Source organism: Macaca fascicularis, chromosome 11 (genome assembly GCF_037993035.2).
Source record: "Macaca fascicularis isolate 582-1 chromosome 11, T2T-MFA8v1.1".
In the NCBI taxonomy this organism is placed as follows: domain Eukaryota; kingdom Metazoa; phylum Chordata; class Mammalia; order Primates; family Cercopithecidae; genus Macaca; species Macaca fascicularis.
Window position 1 is genome coordinate 94100154 of NC_088385.1, and position 22611 is coordinate 94122764.

General features: G+C 32.2%; 1 pseudogene; it reads left to right on the forward strand.

The window, feature by feature from the left end:
* The first annotated feature begins 7992 nt into the window (after nucleotides 1-7992).
* The window catches only part of LOC102140117 (alpha-actinin-1-like), a 53325-nt pseudogene continuing 38706 nt past the window's right edge, over nucleotides 7993-22611 (forward strand).

The window sequence follows — 22611 nt, forward strand, 5'->3', positions numbered from 1 at the left end:
TCTTCATTAACTTGGAGAAAGTGTCAAGTCTGCAGTAAAGGACTGTGAAGCATCTAAGAAAGCCAGATCAAGGAATGCTAACTATTTGCAGTCCCAGTCAATTGGCTCACATAGACAACATCCACAAATAGACAGATAAGAGCCACTATCCAGCAACAGAAACTGGTGTGGCTTGTCAGTAACTACTTTAACAACCTTTCTAGGTCACAGCATGATCATTCATTCTGACCTCAAATCTGGGATTGCATGACTTTCTTGACTGACTGTGTATTCACTCATTCAGCAAATATGTATTCGGTAACTGTGGTGTATCAGGTTATATGATTTGTGCTAGGGATACAAAATATGTCAACATTAGACCTTCTCTCAATAAATAGAAAGTCTCATGGAGAGACAAATACCTAAGGAAATAATTATAATACCTTGTGAAATGTGTTATAATAGAGGTTAAGTACAAGGTCTTATAGAAGCAGAGGAACAGGGCAATTAATTCCAGAGAAGAAAATCACAGAAAGACTAATATAAATGCTGGTAGTTGAGGGGGGCCTCGAGGATAAGATTACCTGGGAGAGAACACTGGCTGAAAAAGATAATAAATGGGCACCAACTCAGAAAAGTGTGTGGCATATCTGAGGAACCAAGCAGTTTATTGCATTATCTCCCTCTTACTGATATGAGATATGAATATCATCATCTGTCAAATGTGGGTTTAATATTAATATTTGACATAATTAATTTTGAAATACCTTTGAGATTTAAAAGGGTGGAACCTGAATCTAAAGTAGTATTTTCTTTCTCATTCATGTAATTAGAATATTCCAGAAAGACTAGCAGTCTGGTTTTCATTTTATGATTCAGGCTTTAAGCAGCACATTTAAATTTGAAAAGTAAAGTAGAAAGATGTCTGCCATACCAAAATAAACACAAGTATTCTTAGCATTGTTTAAAAGTTATCACATTAATATAACAATTATCAGTCAAACATCTTATTCCATCAGAAGTAACTGCTTCAAGGAATGCCACTATTTTGAATTATTACTACCAGAATATAATTTTAACTTTGAGACATTGTATAGTTTTAATTAAATTTCATCAAGCCACCATATAAATTTGACTTCAAAACTCCTCACAAATCTATGTCCCTATTAGTGTATTAAAGCTAATTAGAAAAAGATAGATAACACTAATTTCCTCAGTAATCAATGATAAAAAATTGGTCAATAGAAACCACATTAACACTTAAAACATGAAGCAACACAGACACATTTTTGGTGTTTGTGATAAGGAAGGAGACTACTACTACTCCTGCTGCCCCCACCCCCCCGCCGCCTTGCCTAGTTCACAAGACAGGAGAAAAGAGAGAAACAAAAGTAAGATAAATAGCCAGACAACCTTGGCACCACCACCCAGTCCTAAGAGTTAAACAAAGAGTAATAATAATATCAACCCCTAGCCTAAACTACTTGTGTTATCTGTAAATTCCAGACACTGTATGAAAAAAGCATTGTAAAATTTTTGTTCTGTTAGCTGATGCATGTAGTCCCCAGTCACGTTTCCCACACTTGCTCGATTTATCACGACCCTTTCATGTGGACCCCTTAAAGTTGTAAGACTTTAAAAAGGCCAAGTATTTCTTTCTCGGGGAGCTCGGCTCTTAAGGCACGAGTCTGCCGACGCTCCCGGCCAAATAAAAAACCTCTTCCTTCTTTAATCCGGTGTCTGAGGAGTTTTGTCTGTGGCTGGTCCTGCTACAGTATTAGTCCATTCTCATACTGCTGTAAAGAACTGCCCAAGTCTGAGTAATACAGAAAGGAAAGAGGTTTAATTGACTCACAGTTCTGCATGGCTGGGGAGGTCTCAGGAAACTTACAATTATGGCAGAAGGCAAAGGTGAAGGAAGCAAGGCACCTTGCTCACAAGGCAGCAGAAGGGAGAATGAACTCCCGGAAGAACTACCAAACACTTGTAAAACCATCAGATCTCGTGAGATCTCACTCACAATCACGAGAACAGCGCGGAGAAAACTGCCCCCATGATTCAATTACCACCACCTGGTCTCTAACATGTGCGGATAATGGGGATAACAATTCAAAATGAGATTTTTGGGTAGGGTCACAGTCACACCATAGCCGTGTTCTTATTAAAAAAAAAAACAAAAAAAAACAAAAAACAAAAAAACAAAAAAATGCTAATTTATAAAACAGAATTAAATTGAATACCTTCTATTTGGAGGAAGAAATAATAGACTATTTTCTATTTGAAATGATTGGTGAGTATTGTAGAGTTCTCAGTCTGCATGAAAACAGGCTGATTAGTGGTATATTTCTTTGTTCTTTACTTAGATTAAATTAAGCAATTGTTTAAATTATTAAAATATTTGGTCTGTTATTTTAATACTGAAATTTATATCATTATGATAATATGGAAAAAATAGATACAAGCCCACAAACAGAACTTTTCCAAATTAATAAGAAAAAATCATCTTTAGCTAAAGATGCATGGAACAAAGAAAAACGTATATATATATACACACACACATAGATATGTATATATCTTTCTATTTAAATCTCAGTAAATTTTAAAAGCACTGCACTTAATAAAACAAAAGCAACAACAATATGTAGCTCAGAACTATGTTGAATTCTCAGATTTCTTGATATAAAGTATGCCTTTTATTTAGAGTATATCTTCCAGTTAACAGGACCTGTTTCATCACTTAAATGGTTCTCATCACCTTTAAGAGTGATGAATTTGAACATTAAGGATGCGTTGTTAAACATCACATTATTACCTTCATAACTATTATTAGTCAACATTTGTGAAGTGCCTATTATGTATTAAGTATATATATGTATATATATATATGTATTTATTCAGCCATTTATATGTACATAACCAGTTTATGTTGAACCATGTCCTTTTGGGTTTTTATCAGTTTTATTTTTTATTGAACTTTTGACCTTATTTTATAAAACATCCGGGGCAACACCATATAAAATAGTAACTTATTGAAATTTTCATGCTGAAAACAATATGTAAAGGAAAATGAAGAGTAAAATGTAGCATTTATTTCAAAAATTATATATAATGTCAATCAAGACTAATTATGGTAAAAACTTAGATGGTAAATTTATTCATTTAAACATATATTTAAGCTCTTCTTTGTGCAATCATTACTATGAAAATGTACAGCTTATGAGAAAAAATATTAAATTCTAGAGACAATGTATCTACCATTACTCCATTTAGAAATGATAATATTTTATCATTTGAGATTTACAACATAATGTTATGGGATATATATAGAGAGAGAAATAGTGAAATGGTTACTATGGTGAAGAAAATTAACATATCTGTTATCCCACATAGTTACTCTATTTTGACCAGAGTAGCTAAGAATCTACTTAATTAATGAAAATCCCTAAACCAATACAATTTTATCAAATACATTCTTCATATTGTACATTAAATCTCTAAAACTTGTTGGTTTTATATGTCTGCAATCTCTTTTAAATAAAATTATTTTCCCATGCCTTGAGAAAACTTTATGAAACAACAGATTTTGCTATTTTCTATTGCATTTTGAAAAAAATGCAAAAAATAAACACAAGATATTTAAAGGTAGAGAAATGAAATAGGTAAACATATTTTAAAATGAGAAAAGCCTGTGGATTTAAAGAGAACAGAGGCACTCAATTGATTTTAAATGGATAAAAAATAAAAAGGAAGGATTTTTTTTTAAAGGAACAGTAAACAACTGCTATCCAAATGTTGCAGTCACTTTTCAGGGGGAAAAGCAGGCTGCCCTGTCACTCTGAGCCCCAGCTCTCCCATCTTTTGTCTGTTCACCAAATATCTTTCTGACTAGCTTTTCTGTATTTTCTGTAGGCAAAATAATGTTAGAAGAGTAGTCGTTGGCTTACCTTTATTTAGGATAGTTAAACAGTCCCTAGACATTTTTTATTTCCTCTTCTATTCTACAGTCCTTCTCCCCTATTCTGTATTTCTTCAGGACTGTTTTGTCAACTTAATGAGATCCCCACTTTCCTGGAAAGAATGATGCTTATGCTTTATAGTACCATAACCCTAAAATGCTATTGTCTGTCTTATTAAGTAGAATATTCTAGTACTAAATACCCTTTATAACCCATTATAAAATAACAACATATAAATAACCAAATAACAACATGTATTATATGTCTATAAAAATGTCTGTAATATGATACATATATTAAAAAACAACATCCACGAATCCTATGAAGCAATATTCACTAATGTTTATATCATCTGTCTCTTGTCTGTCTTCCATATTAGGTACTCATTTGTTTTTCTTTTTTGTAAGAGGATGAAACTAATTCAGGGCACAGCAGTCTTCCAACATTCACGGAACACCCACCAAGCATCATGACTTCCTACTGAGAGAGTTATAAATGGCAATAGGGTGTCTGTTTGGTATTGGCAGGCTACTGCAGGAACATGGTGACTAAAGATTTTTGCTATGATCCTTGGCTGTAACCCTTTCTCCTGCTCACTTTGGTTGACATCTTTGTCTCTTCAGTAACTCTCTTTTTCTTACAACTAGTATAGAAAAATATTTTGTCCTATGTCCTTACTAGATACCGAACTTCTACAATTTAAATGATTGTGTGATCATTCAGTCATTAACTTTAAGTTTCATGAACCTTAAAAGACATGCCAACTAACAGCAATCATGGAGAGGCTGGACAAGAATAAAGTGATTTTAAAAGCATCATTTCTGAATGGTCAAACTGCCTAAAATGTTGCTTGTACAACCACTTACGAGATTGTACATAGATATGTCTGTATAAGGCCTGATTAAATGTGGAATGAATATTTACTTACATCATATTAAATTATTTTAATTCTTAATCTTACATTATATTCATTAAAAGGGATTTGGACAGTTTAAATGAGTAAGTTGCAGAAGTTCTAATCTGAAAATTTATAGTTTTTATAGGTGAATCAGTTTAATTAGTAACAGTTAACACAGTAAAATCAAATAGAGATACAAAATTGGAAGTTTTCTTCATTGTGAAGTGTTATGTGGAAATTTCCATAAAAGACTATCTCAAGGGCTCTAGTTACTGACAAGCAGAAATGGTATGTAGCCATCACCTACTCAGCTTGCTTACTGTTACCAGGATTCAATAGGAATATGAAGGGAGATAAGATCTTGGAGGGAAAAATTGTTTTTTGGTTGTTTATTTTAAACTGAGGTTTTGTTTCTTTGTTTTATTTTGTTTTCACCGAGTCAGAGAGTAGGTCGCTATCCCAAGCTAAAGAAGATAAGAGGTTTTTAAGTGAAGTCCATAGAATTATCTGAAAAGGGATTTTGACACTAAAATAATGATCAGTTCAAACAAATTAAAGTTTTTTTCTTTTGTCTACGAAAGCATAAGAAATACATCAAATGAGAGTGAATATTATTATGGAAAAATGAGCCCCTTATAATTGCATTTCTTTAGATCTTACTGTAATATTATGCATCAACTTTAAATATGTCAATTAACTTTTTCAATAGACATATTTTTAATCTACATAGAGTAATAAAATAAAAATACTAGAATCATAATGTGCTTATGATATAAATTAAGTATAAGTCAAATACCCATAAGAATATATTCAGCCTTAGGAACAGTAACCTTTCAAATACAAAACTGTAAAAGCAAGTTATGAACAGAGTACGTGCTAGGTTGTATTGTCTTTGTGTGGAGGTATAGTGTGTGTGTGTGTGTGTGTTTCTGTGTGTCTGTGAACTTGCAAGTGCTTGAGGTTTTTTGAAGCTAAAGACACTGTTCCAGAATGAAGAATAATTAGGGAGTTTATGTTCTCAAGAGCTTTTAACTATTTATTCCTTGAGTAAATTTCCTAATATAAAATGTTTTCTTTTACTAATTACATATCTTATATAAAAGAAACTTTGAGTAGCACGTTCGCATACATACTTTTATAATAAAATTTACAAACAGGTTTTTTTTTTTTTTTTTTTTTGAGATAGAGTCTCACTCTGTCACCCAGGCTGGAGTGCAGTGGAGCAATCTCGGCTCACTGCGACCTCCGCCTCCCGGGTTCAAGCAATTCTCCTGTCTCAGCCTCCTGAGTATCTGGGACTACAGGTGCCTGCCACCACACCTGGTTAATTTTTGTATTTTTACTAGAGACAGGGTTTCACCTTGTTGGTCAGGCTGATCTCAAACTCCTGACCTCGTGATCTGCCTGCCTCGGGATCCCAAAGTGCTGGGATTACACCGCCTCATTTTTAATGTAAGTGCTATCGTGGTGTATTCAGTTCTAATCAATATCTCTCCCTATAGTAGCTTTAACCATAAATGTCTGCAGAGTAAATTAATTTCATATTTCCATGAATAGCCGTAATACTCATCATTCTGTTTGAGACATTCAGACAGTGATACTGACATACATCCTAAAATTAATATTAATTCACCCGGTGGTGAGACATAAATTAAACTAAAATAAAATAATAAAGACAAATATGATAATTTTCTTTCCTTTTCTTTTTTCTTGAGATGGAGTCTCGCTTTGTCACCCAGGCTGGAGTGCAAAATCTCGGCTCACCAAAACCTCTGCCCCCGGTTTCAAGTGATACTCCCACCCCAGTGTACCAGGTAGTTGGGACTACAGGCACCTGCTATCATGCCCAGCTAATTTTTGTATTTTCAGTTCAGATAAGGTTTCACCATGTTGGCCAGGCTGGCCTCCAACTCCTGACCTCAGGTGATCAGCCTGCCTTGGCCTCTTAAAGTGCTGGGATTACAGGCATGAGCCACCACGCCTGGCCTTAAATGTGACAATTTCCTAGATAAGTTATTAAAATATTCAGAAAGTAGAAAAAATTGCCTTGATTTACTGAAAGTATTCATATAATTAATTTCTAATTCCATTTGAACTTACTATTTCCTATGTGGCTTGAGTGAATAGTATAGATACAGTTGAATATAGTATAAATACCTTTTTATTCCCTAATTTAATATCATTCATTCAAAAATACTTAGTCATTTTTCCAATGAAAAAATATAAATTCATTAGAATATAACCTGAATTTTATTAATTTTACATTTATTTTCTGAAGAGTAAAATACTCTGAAAATATTCAGATGTCAGAAAGTATTTTCTTTTCTATGAAGATAAGGCAGTGTATGAAAAAAAATAAATAAATTGCTACCATAAAAAACAAGTTCTTTCTGCACTGCCTGTTTAGATCTATCACAAATTTTAATGGGTAAGTAACTGTCTCTATGAACTACATTTCTGGCCAGCTCCATCTGCTTTCATTTTCCAAGCAGCCTGGTGAAGCAAACAGAGATAAGGAGGTAATAAAATGTTTGACTGAATCACTACCTCTAGGGTACCACCAAAATGAAAGGCATGACGTTGATATTTAACACCAGAGATTAAAATCTAGAATTGTTTATTTGCAGGAGTTGAAGTTTCAGCATTCTCTACCAAAGTGAGAGCATTAACTAATGTACCTCAATAAGAGATGTGCTTCTCACATCACAATGCAAGTAATAAAATTGAAGTCATAAGAATCTTTAGCTGAAATTACACATTGAAAGACAGAGTACAGGTCCAGATGGTTCTGATGAGTCAAGTTACAGTCTGAAGCACATATGATTTAAACAGTATATAATAACCTACAGGTATTGGCAAAAATTAATATTCATGAAATTCAAACAATCATATAAGCTAAAATCATGGCAGCTGCTTAAGCAGGAAAAGATCCTGGCCTCATATTTATTTACTTGGCATAGATACAGGGCATTTCTAACAATGAACCATTTCCTAGAGATTATTTTGCTTAATATATGAAATGCACATTATGGAAGATTGCTTGCAAAAATGGATGCTATTTTTCCCTTCTCCGTATCCATGCCTCTTTGCATTGTGACTCTGCAACTCTGTACCTTATCAGATCTCTCTCTCTTTATTACTTAAGTCTGGGATGGCCTTATGACGTCCTTTGACCAGTGGAAAGTCGCCTTGAGAAGCCTTGTTTGCTTACACTCTCTTTCCCGGAATATTGCCAAGCCTCCACATGGATATTCCCAGTCTAGCCTGTTGGATGACGAAGGATACTTGACCCGGTTATTCATGTTGCCTGAAGCATCAGGTATGTGAGTAAAGTGGATTAGACAGTCAGCTCAGTCAATTGGCCAGCTGACCTCAGGCACGTTAGAGAACCTAACTGAGCTCAAACAAGCCAGACCTAGATCAGCAAAGCCATACACCTGATCCAGAGACTCATGAATTATATTAATGACTTTTACTTTAAGCCTTGAATAATTAGGGCCCATAAGTTGTCTCCTTGTTTGTGTAAATAAAATTTTATTAGAACACAGCATCATCCACTGGAATATGTATATATAATCTGTGGCTGCTTTCATGCTACAACAGTGGAGTCAACTAGTTGCAATAGAAACCTTATGATGTGCAAAGACTTAAATAATTACCATGTAGACATTTACAGAAAAATTTATTGACTCTTATTTTAAACCACTACATTTTGAGGTAGATTGTAACTCAGTAATAGGAAAACATGTACATCTAGCAAAATATTTCTAGTAATGTTTGCTTTCATTAAATATAGTATCACACTATATTGTTATTTTTAATTTATAATAATTTTTAGACCTTTAATTTTTACACAAATATTTTATTAGTATCTGAAACAATACATCATTGCACTAAAAGTACAATATAAAAGCGCACAATCAGATAAAAATCCCTCCATTTATACAGTCTCCCATCCAGAATGTAGTGGAACACTGAATACACACCCATGCATTCCATATACACACACACATATAACACCTGCAAATATATATAATTTAAACCATATAAAATCACTATTTTGCAGAAATAATGATTAAATGTTAATAATTTTATACAGTGGAAAGTAATTTTACTCCAGATGGTGATAGGTGCAAATGAAGTGATACAAGGAAAAATACGAAGGTAACAGAATTGCTGTTATTTGACCAAAATATAGGAAAAAAATATAGGGAATATTTAGGTATCTAGGTGAAGACAATCCCAGGAAGAAGAATGGCAAGTACAGTGATCTTGAAGTGGGAAAAGGTCTGATCTGTTTAAAAAGGAAGAAGATAAACAAGGTCACAGTGAGTAAGGAGATTTGTAGTAGATGCTGAGATTAGAGAGGTAATAAGTGGGAAACAGACTCAATACATTTGTGATGTTCAGTACATTAGCCACTACTGAGCATCTGAAATGCAGCTAGCTCAATATGAGATGTTACATACATGTAAAATACACACCAAATTTCGAAGAAGGTATGAAAAAAAGTGTTACATATTTAAATAATTTTTGTGCTGATTACATGTGGAAATAATATTTTGCATTGAATGGGTTAAATAAAGTGTATTACAATTAATTTCATCATTTTCTGTTTACTTTTTTAAAATATGGCTATTAACATGACTCACATGTTTCCATCATATTACTCTGGTATAGAGTTTAATAGTCCAGCGTCAGAACTGTTATTACTCTGAGTGAGATAACTCACCATTGAGAAAAGTTTGTAATGAGGTAGTTGCTGAAGCAGGAAGGCCAGTTTGAGGAAGATTTCATTAATCTGAGCAGCAAAGGGGGATGGGGACTCAGAACAGAACAAAGGTAACAAATAGAAGTGAAGACAAGTTTTCAGATTTTGGATATATTGTGAAGACAGAGCCAATATTTGCTGATATACTCAATGTGGATTGTGAATTAACAAAAAGAAGCTAAGAATATATCTGTAGTTTGGGTCCAGAGAAGTAAAAGAATATGAGTTAAAAATTGAGAGGAAGAGGATGTGAAGTGGAACATGTTTGGAGTAAGAAAGATTCATTTGGGGATATGGTAAGAATGAAAATGTTGAGTAAAAATTTGGATAAATAAATCTGTATTTTAGAAGTGAGATCCAGGCTGGGGATTTTCCATTGTGACTCATCAGCATATAGGTACAATGTTAAGCTCCTGGAGTGAATGAGTGAATATGGAGATAAGGAAAGAGATCTATAGTCAGGCCTGCAGGACACTGTTAATATTTAGAGTTCAAACAAATGAGGACACACCAGCGAAAGGTACTGAAAGAAACAGCCTATTGAGGAAGGAGAAAAAGTGTAAATTAGTGGAAGGCAACTAAGGAAACTGTTTCAATGAATTCAGAGTAATGGTCTGTGTCAAATACTGCAGATGAGAACTACAAATTCATTAACGAATTTTGCAATGTGTACATGATATGCAATTATTTGGGTAAGAACAGCTTTGGTTGAGTGTGAGGAATGAAACAGGTTAAAGAGAGGAAAAGAAGAAGCATTGAGATAGTGAATATTGATAACTCTCTCCAAGGGCTTTATTATTAAGATAAACAGGGGCTTTCAGGGATACATGAAACAAGATATGGAGAGTCAAAAGAGACTTTGTAAAATTTTCAATTCACTAAATTTATTCCCAAATTTCAAAATAAATTTCTAAGTTTTTCCTGTATTTTTTAATTAGAGACTTTATTTTTAAATAAGTTTTATGTTCACAGAGAAATTGAGCAGAAAGTATGGAGTTTCCACATACCCTCCGACTTCTCACTCCCCAACCATGGTTTCCCATACTGTCTTTTCATCACTATCTGTCTTTGCATGTGGATATCTACTTGTTCTAGCACCATTTGTTTAAGAGTTTATCCTTTTCCCATTGGATTCTGTTTACTGGTTTGTCAGAGATAATTGACTATGTGTGTATCTCTCCCTTTCGTGGATCTTTATTCTGATTCATTGCACTTTTTGTCTTTTCTCTTGCCAATACAAATCCAATACATTACCATAGATGAGCCAATATTTATCTATTATTATTACATAAAGTCTACAGTTCACATTAGGGTTCAATCTATGTTGTACATTTTGTGGGTTTTGATAAATGTGTAATGAAATGTATACAACATGAGAATAACATACAGAATAGTTTCATTGCTCTAACAAATCTTCTCTGCTCCAACTATTCATCCCTCTATTTATTCTGCTAATGTCATAGAAACCAATGATCTTTTTACTGTTTTCACAATTTTGGCTTTTTCACAGTGCCATATAGTTGAAACCATATAAATGTAGCCTTACATTGGCTTCTTTCACTTAGCATCAAAAGTTCCTCCACGTCTTTTTGTGGCTTGATATATCATTTCCTCTTTCCACTGAATAATATTCCATTGTATGGATGTACCTCAGTTTACCTTTGCATTTGCACATTGAAGAAGATCTTGGTTGCTTCCAACTTTTGGCATTTGTCAATAAAGATACTATAAACATTTGTGTACAGGTTTTTGTGTAAACATGTTTTCAATTCATTTAGGTAAACACCAGTGGGTTCAATTGCCGGATCATATGACAGAATATGTTTAGTTTTGTACTAAACTGCCAAACTGTCTTTCAATATGGCTGTACCATTTGCCATTTCAATGAGCAATAAATGAGTTTCTGTTGCTATATATCATCACCAACATTTGCTGCTGTCAATATTTTAGATTTTAGCCATTCTAATCAGTGTGTAGTCAGATCTCATTGATGTTTCAATTTGCAATTTTCTGATGAGTATGATGTTGAGCATATTTTCATATGTATATTAGCCATCTGTATGTGATAGCAACAGGAGACAGACAAATTCCTAGGTAGACAGGGATGGGTCCCTGGTGAAACTTGACCTTCAAGCCAAGGACAGTTTAAAGCCTGAAAACTGAGCTGCCAGTTCTGGATCATGTCCACGATAGAATGAGAACTTCCATCTCCATCTTATATACTCTCATACTCTCTCTTGATTGATTCCTTCTGAATGATGCCTTTGAAGCAATTGAATTGTTCCTTTTCCAAGCCCACTCATGGACCAGTAAGCCCTCATTTTCCCCTTTTAAGACCATAAAAACCCCAGAGTCAGCCTCACAGATGGCTACCTGCTTTTGGGTCCCCTCTCATTGCTGCGAGCTTTCTTTCTGTCGCTCAATAAAATTTTACTCTGCCTTACTCACTCTCTGGTGTCTTCATGCCTTATTTTTCTTGGTAGTGGGACAAGAACCTGGAACTTCAAATAATGGGAGCATAAGAGCTGTGTGCTTCCGCTCACTGAGCTGTGGGTGGTGAGAGTAAAAGAGCTGTAACACTCCCTCCCGCTCACCAAAAAATGGGAGAGAAGCCACTGGGCATCACTCCCTCCCACTCACCAAACTACAGGAGTGCAAAAGCTGCAACATATATATGTTGATTATTTACCCATTTTACTATTTGGTTGTGTATATTGTTATTGTTAAGCTTTAAGAGTTCTTTGTTTATTTTGAATTATATTACTTTATCATATATATATTTTGCAATTATTTTCTCACAGCCTGTGGCTTGTCTTCTCATTCTCTTTTTGACATATTTTGCAGAGCAGACTTTTTCATTTAAAGATCAATTTTTTTTTTTTCTTCATAGATTATGACTTTGTTGTTGTATCTAAACAGTCATTGCCAAATCAAAGGTCAGCTAGATTTTCTCCTGTTATCTCTCAGGAGTTTTAAAGTTTTGTATTTATATTTTGGTTTTTGATCCATTTTAAGTTAATTTTCATGAAAGGTCCAAGACCTATGTCTAGATTCATGTCTTTGCGTGTGGATATCTACTTGTTCTAGCACCATCTGTTTAAGAGTTTATTCTTTTCCCATCGGATTGTGTTTACCGGTTTGTCAGAGATAATTGACTATATTTGTATCTCTCCCTTTCATGGCTCTTTATTCTGATTCATTGCTCTTTTTGTCCTTTCTTTTGCCAATACAAATCTGTCTTGATTACTGTAGATTTATAGTTAGTCTTGTGGTTTTGTAGCATCAATCTTCTGATTTAGTTCTTCAATATTGGGTTTGCTACTGTGGGATTTTTCATTTCCATATAAATTTTAGAATCAGTTGATCAATATTCACAAAATAACTTGATGGAAGTTTCTCATAATTAATTATTTTGGTTAAAATAATTTATCTTTTCTCCTTTGGTTTTACGAAAATGAAAACTTTAAAACTAAATTTATAACAACATTTATTTTTATAAAGAATTTTGGAAATATACTCCTTTAAACTTACTCTGTTTAATATATACTGTAAAACAAAACAATATATGCAAGGCTCAGATAAAAAACATTTTATCCATTATATAGATAATTGATAAAATTATTTACCTTATAGTTCTATAAAAATAGTATAAATTTTAAAAAGTTAAAAGGGATCAATATGTTTGACAAACTTAACTTCTGTGTGAGGAGGTTTTATATTTTGTGCCAAGATAAACTTGCTTCATAAATTTTTAAAAAATACTATTAAATTATTAATGATAAGGAAAAATCAAACTTCAAGTTTCAAAATATATTGAAATGAATATATCAGGTATTATCAAGTTTTCACATAACTTTCTATATCCAATGGAAAACATTTAACCTCAGCATTTAAGCAGACTAAATTTTCACTGGCAAACTGGTCAATCTAAGTTTTTATAAATTTCATTTTGAAAAAATCATCCTTAGAATAACTTGCACTGAAAGCTCAATGGTTAAGAGAAAAATATTAAAAATCATTATAATAATCTACCTGCAGGAAAATTAGTAGAATCTCTTCTGTTTAATAAAAAGTAGTCAAATCTGGGGCTATATACATAAAAATGAAATAAGCATATTATCTTAGCCATTCAATCTACTGTACAGTTTTCAAACTCAAAATTAGATATTTCATTTTATTCTTTCACTCTCTAAAACATATAACCTATTAGCTAATCTTGCAGATATTTAGCAGCCACTTTACTCATTTAGGCAGATCTGTAGGGAAGGAATATAGTATTCGGATTTGGAGGAACAGTATTATGGCCTTACTTTATTATTCACAGGCTACGTGACCTTGGTTACTTTGTCCATCTTCTCGGAAAACTGTTTTCACAAATGAAAACTGAAAAATAAGATGCCTAATCTCACGAGAGTTGTTGTGAAAATCAAATTAGATGTATATAAGAAAATGCTTAGTAAATGGTAAACAGAAGTATGATGTTTTACTCTTATTTTCAACTCAGGTTGGAACCATCATTGTGTTATATGTACATTGCTATGTTTTTACAACCAATTTTATCCCATCCTTTAATATATCTCACAAATAAAAATAGTTTTTTCTAAATAAATGGCATATAAAGTATGCCATAAATATTGAGACACAGGCATAGAAAAAAATAAACTATTGCAGTAAGTTAACAATCATCTCTGTGTGAGAGAAATATATTTGATTTGCATTTTCTTCTTTGTTATTTTGATATTTTCTAAAAGAGTCTGAAATGCATGTACATCATCTTATAAACAGAAAAATGCTCTACTTATACTCTACTTGTAATTTATTTTAAAGGAATATTTACCCTTTTGAAATGACTATAGTTTTCCTAAAACAATATCCATGGTGAATCAAAATGCCTATTAAATAATCAATAGTCAACTATTGATTTATCCTTATATATACTTTCTTAGCTTGTTTGAGGTTACAATGAAATACAACAGACCTTTTGCCTTCAAAAATATACAATAAATATGTGTAATTGTTTTAAATTAGTTAATAGAAGTTAACCTCCACGTGGTTAACCTGTATCATATGCAGCCTCTCACTCTGTAGATACCTGCAGAAACCATTCTGCTCATTAAGCCATTTAGAATAAAATGTGTGTTTTGTACATGGCCTTTGTTGCAGGTGTTATTCTACATGTTCAAAGGACTCCTTTGTTAAATAACATAGACTTAGAAACATGGAGATATAAAACAGATTGTTGAACACTCTAATTGTGCCAGTCTATCTTGGCTATGATGGTTCTAATAGTGTCATCTGTCAGCAGCTCTTCCCTTTGCCTCTGCCTCTGAGTAAGCAGCAAACAGAGTCAAGCCAAAAACTGAGATGCAATATTAGATACCATCTGTGTTGCTCATTTGATTTCAATCCAAATTGTTCTCAAGCCAATCATGGAACCAAGTGAAAAATTTGATTGTGATTAGGGTGAGAGGTGAAAAAACTTGAAGTAAAAGACCAGTAACAACTTTCCAGGCACAAAGGGGTGCTCTGCCCATTTTACAAATTCCCATGTGGAGAAAGAGACTTTAGGCCTAGAAAATTATAACATGCACAGAAGTAAAAAAAAAAAAAAAAAAAAACCCCACATAAATGCACATGCCTGCATATGTGGAGAATCAAACATACACTCTGTAGAAGTGATTTTGCTTTCAGAATTTTAAAATTACAAAGGAGAGTTTGTTATAATGTACTTAGCAAACTCTCTACCAATTTTGAAATACAGATAATGAAAATTGAGTGTATGTGCATGTGAACACTTAAGTATAAAATACTTATTTGTCTAAATAGTTGCAAAAAGTATGCAAACAATAATCAGTGTGTATATCTGTATCTCAGTGATAGATGTCTGCATTGCACGTGAGCCACTATTAATTCATCTATAAATCACTGAAACTAAGCACTAGTTCAAGAATAGGTTCTAAAGAAGACTAGTTCAATCCTAATTTATTTTGGTCATTGTTATTTTGAGGTTTTGTTTGTTTGTTTTGTTTTTGGCAGGGGTGGGGGTGTTGTTGTTTTAGCTGATCATCCTCATTTCTTATCTTCATGTTTTTCTTCCTTTTTTTTTTTTTTTCCTTTCCAACATATTTTGACCAATACTCTTGATTAATGTTAAATGGTTAAATGATCGGAGACAACATCATGGTGCACAGTGAGAAAAATTTTATCAATTACAAATATTACTGCATTTCAGTGTTTATAAAGGAAATACTAAAAGACCAAGAAACATTCACTTTTGAATAGCAAAGAACCATGTAAGTGGAGAGTTTGGAAAATTATTTCCATAGGCATATATTACCCTATGAAGTACTCTGAACACTTTATACTATTATACCAAAAGTTGGCATCATGTACATATGTTCCACAGTGCGTTTAAACATTAATGCATAAAGAAGACAGGTGTAGAAATATTTTTATTAGTTCCCTTCCCCCATGACTGTCAACTTCCATGGATATAGATATTTTATCAACAAAATACATCTGATTTGAGTTAAATATACACTTTTTAAATTGACAGTGAATTTAAATATCATTTTTGTTAAAATTATCTTAATGTCTTACCAAAGTATATGTTATTTATAAAACACCATTTAACAATATGTAATAATTTATTCAAAAGGAATTTAAAAGCAACATTCTAGAAAAGTTTGTTGTTGTTTACTTGATTCTATTTTTTCCATAGTGCTATTTTTCAGTTACTCACATAGCAGTTTACAGAAAAGTGTATTGTGTTTGAGGTAAAAGATTGATTCTATTTATCTTCTAAGTAACATATTTGTCTTGCTAGGAAAATGTTTTTCAATAAGAAAATGGCATGGTAAATGAATTACCATGAGCTAAATATCAAGATTTTCATGTTAAACAAAACTTTAATTTATTTAAAACAAGCTTAATACGTTCAGAAAAACAATGTGCAATTCTTTCCATAATAGAGTTCCTCCTTCATCCTTGAATATAAAAGTATGATGTTTATATTATAATAATTTTAAAATGTGTTAAAATTAAGTTCTTAAACTGTAACCTCAGCTATGTACACTACCAAATTGCTTTTGTTTAGTCTACTAATACAAAACTTCAGAGAAAGCACTCACCATAGTCCTGGTTCAAAATATTACTCGCTAAATAGTAATTGCTGTCATTATTTTTCAATGATTATACATTGTATCCAAATTCTTTTCTCTGGGGTTTTACATATATAGTTTCATTCTTGAGTGTATATATACACGCACACTCAATAATGACTTAAAAGTGTATTCAGGAACATGTATTAATTTCTTAGCATGAATTCCAAATTCCCACTGATCTTTCTCATTTTCTGAAAACAAACAAAAAATCATTTTTTCCCAATAATGCATTTTTACCACACATATGAGAACCTCAAAACCTTCTGTCAATGTCTAAAGTCTAAACAAGGCCCTTATTGTGCATGTTGTATTTTTACTCAATACAAACTGTCACAAAATGCCAAAGTGCAATTCAGGGAAAGCAATTTTATGGAACACCAAAATAATATTTTTCTTAATTTTTTTTAGCATAATCATAATCTAAAAAATCATCTGTTTTACGGTTTCTATGTTCTCCGGATTCAGATAAATGTACATTGCAGAAAGAAAAAATACGTTTTAGGTCATATCATAAGACCCTATTTTAAAATAGTTTTCTTTATTGCAGTATTGAGCATTTAATTTTATAGCAATGAAGGTACATTAGATGGTTAAGAAGAAGAGAGGAGGAATAAGAACCATTTTATTTCTTATTGAAAACACAAGCCCTGGCCTGCTTGTGTTAAAAATAAAATACCTTGTATTTTAAAATGCTTATATTTAAAAGAAAATACCTTGGCTTATTCTCCAAGTAAAACAAAACACACTAAAGGAAACAAGAAAAAAGAGTTTGACAAAATAAAGTTCAGGAAAATGTGAATTTAATCATAATCTTCTTAAAAAAACAAAAAATATTTCTCCTGTATTTTTTCCAGTAATGAACACCCCTTTTATTTTATGTTTCTAATATATATGATAATTGTCTTATTTTAATTATGTACAATTTTTAATAGTCAAATAATTACTCCCCCACCACACACACACACACACACACACACACACTTGTTTAGAAAATGCTTAGGTGGGCTTCAGGTAAAGATATCTGAATAAAATTGTTTTAAAATGAATGTGCCCACCTACACACATAATAAAAAGTAATAGAACATTTTTATTATTGTTAACAATAGAACGTACTAGAGTTGATTAATGTGCACCCTAATACCAATGTCCATGGCAAAAGCCCTGATACAAGTTTCCCAGTTAGGAAATAAAACAAAAGATAAAGAAAAAAAATGAAAATCTTAGAGTACTGAATGAAGAAAAGAAGCTAGAAGATTCATCTTTGTTTTATTCTGGAAAAAATACAAGAGACATATTATTTTTTAATATGTAAAACAACCTTTATTGCTATAAAACTAAAGGCCCAATACTGCAAATTAAAGTGGTGTGATTGTCACCATAGGATCCATTTGTAATCCTTAAATTGATTGGTTTCACTCTCTAGAACTTTTCTTCAAATGCCTGCTATATAGTCTGAGCATTGCATTGCTGTGATAATACTGAAATGATCACATGATCATAATACATTATCTGGCCTCAGAGGACCAGCCAAAAGAAAAGGTGGGTTATCTTAATGACATGACAAATATTATGTTTGCAATATGATTGTAGTATGAATGAAGTGTTGGAAGAGTGCAGAAAAAGCTGCTTAGTTCAGCCTGTGAGAATGTGAAAAGAACCAAAAATAAAGTGACACATGTTGGGGCTTGAAATTTGAAAAGGAATTTTTTACAAGTGAAATGAAAATGAAATATATTTAGGTTTTATTTATTTTGTAGGTAACAAAAAGAAGAATAACTATTACAGAGAGTAAAAGGTAAATTGCAAAGAAACAGAGACAACCACAAACACCCAATAAGGAATAGACAGTAGGTAACACTGGCTACCACAGTGTACATCAGTAAAACGTTGCAGTATGTAGAGAACTTAAAAAACAAGTAATTGCTGAAATCACTGCTACATAATTGCTGCAGTTATGGTTGAGTTTCACAATATATGTAACTTTCAAATTAGCAGTATATTAATTACTTATACTTTAATAAACTCTGTATTCTACCTGGAAGAATACACACACTCATTCAAGATTAAATTCACAGCAGTTCAGAATCATTCAGTCTTGCTTCAAGCACAGTTTGTGTCTCCAGCTCCTGTGGTATTTCATATTCTTGTGTTTAAATAATAGATTAGACATCACACAGGGATTGTAAAGACAAGAAACAAAACTTGTGTTACTTTACTCTTATTTTTATGACCACATGGAGATTTTACTTGTATTTAAAATTTAAAGCAGTAAGTGAAAACTATGGGTGCAATATTTTGCTTTGCTAAAAATATTTTCACAATATCTTTTAAATTAAAATGTAATCTATAAAATAATATTTAATTGTATTTGTTAAAACCAGGAAAGAAAACTCTATCAGTGGTATAATTTGCTATTTGTCTAAAATACATCTTTCACAATCATTCCATGTTTATTAACATTCACTTTTGAGTTACTGTAAAATTATGATTAACTTTGATGAACCGTTGTAGGTGTATATTTTCTCATGTAAAAATAAATTGAATTTAAAAGAATTAAGGGGATGTTTTTTTCTTTTTTGGTACTACAATATATTATTCCATTATTTTCTTTTTTTTTTTTACTAAATTATTTTTCTACTTGTACAAATATAAAAATAAAGTTAACAACAGAAAATTTTCCCATGCTGCATATCTTTTCAAGTCATTATTTTCAATTCATTTTACAGTTATTATTGAATATTAATTTGCCATAGTATGAAAAAATAGAAATTGATCCACTCCATTTGACCTATATGCTAGGTATACTCCACAGGAATTGGCAAACTTTCTCTATAAAGGGCCAAATGGTAAATATGTTAGGGCTTATAGGCCACACTGTTTCTGTGACAACAACTCAATTCCACAGTTTTAGTATGAAACCGGCCATGAATAATATGTAATCAAATGGTGGTTACTGCTTTCTAATAAAGCTTTATTTACAAAAATAGAGAGCAAGCTGTCTTTGCGCATTTGGTCATTGTTATTATATCTTGCTCTGGAATACAAGTGAGAGACATGTAGTAATAAGAAGACACTTTGTAGGTCATTTTCTTAAAGTAGTTTACCAAAGGAGGAAAAATAACCAAATATGTCAGTGCTTATTCAAAAAGTAATTAGATTTCTTTCTCTCAGAATGAGGAAAGTAGGCTGATCAGATTCTCTTATAAATATATTTCTTGATTTGACTTTTAATCCTAATAATATAAAATATATATTGGGGATTAACTTATACATGATGATATAAAAATGAATTTATACATAATCTAATCACTTAAATAAAATATTTGATCCATCAAAATCAAGTCACTGCAGTATAAGAGCTAAATTTATTCATCTAAATGTATCTATTTAAAGTGTACTCTGTATTTGCACACACAAAAGAATAAAAACATTAAAATTGATATACAATTATTTTGCAATAATCATTAGTTTTGAAACAACTTCTCTATTGTGGCTACAAAAATCACTAGATTGTATTTTGGAAAGGCAAACAGAAGATGGGCAAGACACCTAAAATTTGGCAATAATATTTCATTAGGTTTTCCTCCTGTTTTTGTTTTGCTTAAGGAAAGATCATATTTACGTGAAATTTGCATTCATTTAGAGGGCTACTGGATTTCAAGTCCAAACATATTGTTTTCATCATTATCAGTTTTACTTCTTGGCAATGTAAGTTTGATATCACCTTTGCTTACTCTCTGTATTACACTCTGGATGACCAAAGTTACATCACTATTTTTTGTCTTAGCAGCACAAGTACTAAAATTTAAAGAGAAAAGTATCATTCAGAGTGCTGTTTAAATGCAGTTTTGGACTCTACATCCATAGAGTCTACTATGATATGTTTGAGCCAAGGATCAGAAGTATATATTTTTTAGTAAGTACAGTGGTTCATGAATCAAATCTGGGAAATATTTAAGTGTGAAAGAGATGGTAAAAAGTATAATAAGTAAGGGACAGTAATACTACAAAATTACTTTAGTTCAGTGAATGAATAATTTTCAATTGTGAATAGTATATTTTTGTTTGCTTAGAGAAAATTGAAAAACAGTTGTGTAAAAAATGAGTTGTTTTTGCGTCTTTGTTTGTTTCCTTTTTTTAAATTCTAATTAATCCTGAAACATGGAAGAAATATCATCTTGGTTTTTTATGTATTATGAATGTGTAGACTAATTAATGTGAGTATAAAATGTCTGAATTTTCTATGTTGACATTCAAAAATAATTGTTTTAAAACCTAGACTTCAGTAAGCAACATATGCTAATATGTCTCAGTGTTTCCTTTACCTTATGCTTTAAAAACTACATTTGTAGGAAGATAAAGATTGACTTTACCATGGGATCTCAGAAGTGAATACCTAAAAGGGGGCAGGTTGTCCTTGCCCAGGGAATTTTCTCTTTAACACTTTATCACTGAAATCTAAAGATTAGGAAAATATCTAATACCTTTGTACTATTTACTTCACTTACAAATATCATAGAGGAAGAATAAAACCTTTTTAATAAATAAAAAGCATATTCAGTCATTTCTCATCTCACACCAAATAAAGTTTATTACTCTGATTTCACACTACGGACTTACAGAATTGTATCATCTCAATGGTCTTCTTGATTGAGAATAAATGCTTCATTAAATTTAAATATAGCAAGCTAATAACAATAGTAAAACCAGAGAGAATAATGACTGATGTTAAAGGAGCACACATATCACTCTTTGGAAGACATTCAGCTTCTAGAGAAAATGCAAAGTTTGATATTCACAATTATAAAATAAATACAAAAGATTATGGCATGACATGAGGATATAAATGAATCAAAATTAATTTGAGAGTATGTAAAATGAGCTTATAGATTGTTTTTGAAATAGGTAATATAAGAAAAAAAAATGATGATCCATAGGTTAATGACTATGGCAACCAGGTGAATAGTAATAAATTTCATTGAGATGAACAATAAAGGAAGAGGAACAGGTATGTTTTTTGAGGGTGGTGCAAAGTTTGGCTTTTATACGTATGATGTCTGAGGTGCCTTGGAGGCCTACAAGTAGACATGCTGAGTAGGAAGTTGGCTGTGTGGGTCTGGAGCTCACAATAGTCAGTGCTGGAGATAACCCTCAAAACTGTTTCCCAGGCCTCAGACACAAATAGCCAATGCCTATTGGTTAACTCTTCTTTGATGTCACAAAATTATTAATAATATAATGAGTTCTGAAATATCCCCTTACCTAACTCAAAATATGCCCTTACCTAAGTCTAACTGTCATTCATTATCCCTTAGTTCATCATGAAGTAGCATTTCCAAACATCCAATTCTACAAGCCAGAAATTTCAGTAACAGTTTTCTCCAATCCATCTCTGACATTAAGGACTTTCAAGAAACCCAAGGGCCATCCTGAAGAAGCTATCTTCCTCCTGCTGCCTTAAGTGACAAAACTGTCAGTTTTGCTTCCTCAATTTTTCTAACATCCATCTGCTTTCTCTATTTCAACTTTCTCTTTTCTAGTGCAATTGCTTCCTAAATGGTCCCATATATATGCTTTCCGCTTGCATTGTATTTTCCTAACTAAATCCAGAGCTGTGTTTTAAAAATATAAATCTGATCATATAACTCCTCTCTTTGAACATTTTGTAATAATGTCTCCCCTGTGATTTTAGGATGGAGGCCTAATCCTTAAACTAAATTGAAAATTGATAGATATCTCTTTCTAGGCCCTAATTTTATCTTGTTTTATTCCTCCTTTCTTTCCTTTCTTCCATAATGACCAATTTTTCATTCAAAAACCCCATGCTAATATGCAAGATTCCTG